We start from the raw sequence: 2,800 nt of genomic DNA, 5'->3' as shown, positions 1-2,800 counted from the left end.
TCCTAGAAGATTGACTTTTCCAGAAAACTGCAGCTACACAATGCATTGCGTCTATCATGTTAAAACGTGCATTAGACACAAATACAAAAACCATGAAACAAGCCACCATTCTTCAACAATCTTAGCAAAGATAGAATGCCTAAGAAACGACATGGATGACTTGCAAAGGATGGGCTCTTTACTTTAAGCACCATTTAAAAAAAAAGCACAAATGGGTGAGTGTGTTCAGTTATATAGACTGAATTGAACCTTTGGCACTAGGAATCAGAGCATTTTGTCATATAGCATTAACACATATTATAAAAGTGCGTAGTGTCAAAGGAATAGAACCACCAGCATTCAAAAGCACCTTTGTCAACTAGGCAATAAAACACTCTACAGTATGTCTCTCCATTGTCCATCATGAATACACTGGTAGTAACTTTGAAATAAAAAAAAAAAAAGGAGCTGTAACCCCTTTTATTTTCTCTGTTTAAAATCAAACAGAAAACAAACAAACATCAATTCTGTTATACACTGACATTTTCAAAGTACATCATTTGTACAAGAGAAGGACTAAGAACAAAAATGTGTTTACAGAGATCCAAACATAAGTGAGTGTCAGCGCCTCTCACACAGCTTTCCGGTGGTACTCAGGGGGAGCCACTTCATAATCGCTGGCACTAAACAAAGTTGCAGAATTCTTTGCCAGGTATTTGAGGAAATCATGAAGATAATTCAGTAATAAAGCAAGGCTCTTCTCATCCAGAGGTGTATAGGCCAACATTGCTCCAATTCGTACAAACAATCTCAGTAGATGTGGCACTCCATACACCTGAGACATGGGAGCATCAGGGTGTTCTCAAGGATTTCAGCATACTGTGGTCTCTCAAATTTGTAGAATAGCTGAGTGCCCAACATTACATTGAAGTATTCCTTTATCCCTGCCACAACTTCGTTAACAGCATACTCCTTATTGTCTGTGTTTCCTCGAGATTTCTTATAATTTGCATAATCCTCTAGAATGGAATCCACATTCTTCTTGGCAGGAAGATAAAAAAGCTGTTTTTGCCGGGTAATTAAGTCCCAGTCATCAACAAGCCATGGTTATAGTTCTTCAGGAATCTTGACTTTAACTTCAACTCTGTTCATGAATGTTTCCTCATTTTCAACAGTAGGATCTACTCGAGCCCTTTTCTTGAGAGGAGGCTGAGGTGTCTCACTGGTACTGCCACCATCTCCATTTCCAGGTGTTTTCTGCTTGTTCTTTTTTGTTTTCACTTCAACGTTTTTCTGCTGCAGCCCAGATGTCTTCTTTCCTGGAGCAGCCCCTCTCATCTTCCCCTCTGCATATTGCTCCTGATTGGCTTTTTGAAGTTCTCGCTGTTTCTGCAGATTGGTGTCCACGTATTTGAGTACTCGGCTTTCTGGAACCCATTCATCCCAATTTTTATTCCAACCACTGTAATGTATAAAATATTTCACTTGCTTGTCCTTTATGGCAACCTTTACACACTTTGCTTCATAAAGAAGAGGTCCATGAAAGCACAGCACTCGCTCACCCTCCTGGAATTTAGGCTTCGGGTCCTGCTTCGGCGCCATTTATCCGAGACTCTCCTTTCTCTGCTGTCTCCTCTTGGCTCCTTGGTCTAAAATGGGCTGTCAATATATGTGGGAGTTGACCTCTGGGCTCTCGATTCTGTTCCTTGTGTCTGTGTGCCTCTTTTTGTGGCCAGCCTTTGCCGTTTCAGTACCTAGCAGTTCGTCCTATATGTGGAAATTCGAAAATGTGGTACTTGCTGAGTTGTTCATTTTCCTCAGGATTCCTTTGGCCTTCACTGCTCCTTTGTTGCTGGATAGAAACTTTAGGATTCTCTCTTCTATTCCTGTGGGAAAGATTGCTGAAACTTCGATGGGGCTTGCGTGGAATCCAGAGATTGCTTTATCCAATATGGACGTTTCAAGTGTGTTCATTCTTCCATTCGAAGAGCTTGGAATAGACTTCCGTTTCCTTGTGTCTTCTTTAATTTCTTTCTGCAAAGCTTTCCAGTTTGTTGGTCCTTGTTTGTCTCTTCTCCTTGTAAGTGAGCTCCTACGGTACTTGAGTTTCTCCCTGCGAGCTGTTTCACTTCCAATGAAACCCTCAAGAACCATCCTTCTGGTCACTAATGGCTGGATTCTCTCTTTTGTTATGGCTCAGAGATATGCCATTGTGTTCATAAAGCCCAGCTTCCTTCTCCAATCTTCTTTCTCTATTCGTCCTTTGGCTTGATGGGCATCAGGGCGGCTTCCCAGTCTTGGATAATGGGAGTAAGGCCAGGGTGAACACAGGGGTGCACATATATCAGTGCACAACTTCTTCGAAGGTCTTTGGATAAACCCGCCACTGAATAATAGCTGGATCATATGGTAGAATCCATCTACCATGGATGGATTCTGACATGTCTGAGGCAATTCCACACTGATTTGCATCGTGGCTGCACCAGCTTACACTCACAGCAGCACTGTAGGAGTCTTCCCATCTCTGCAGCTCCTCTCTGACACTTGTTTCCTGACTTTTTACCTATAGTCATTCAGACCACAGTGAGCTGCTATCTCACTGCCATTTGGATTTCAATTGCCCTGAGTCTTGATGATGATTAACATGTTTTCATACACCTGTTGGCCATCTCTATCTCTTCTTGGGTGAAATCTCTGTTTCCACCTACTGCCCAGGTTTTAATGGGCTTATTTTTTTTTCTCTTGTGGACACATATGAGTTCACTGCATCTTTTGGCTGTTCACCCGTTCACCGATGTGTGGTTTTCAAACATCCTCTCCC

The 2,800-nt window shown here is 42.1% G+C and overlaps 1 pseudogene; it reads right to left on the bottom strand.

Annotated features, from left to right (window-relative positions):
• Positions 1-444: 444 nt before the first annotated feature.
• On the bottom strand, positions 445-1,592 carry LOC139046546 (mortality factor 4-like protein 1 pseudogene; annotated as a pseudogene).
• Positions 1,593-2,800: the final 1,208 nt, after the last annotated feature.

This window comes from Equus asinus, chromosome 11 (assembly GCF_041296235.1).
Source record: "Equus asinus isolate D_3611 breed Donkey chromosome 11, EquAss-T2T_v2, whole genome shotgun sequence".
NCBI lineage: Eukaryota > Metazoa > Chordata > Mammalia > Perissodactyla > Equidae > Equus > Equus asinus.
Note: the sequence above shows the minus strand (reverse complement) of the source record. Positions and strands in the feature narration are given on the sequence as shown.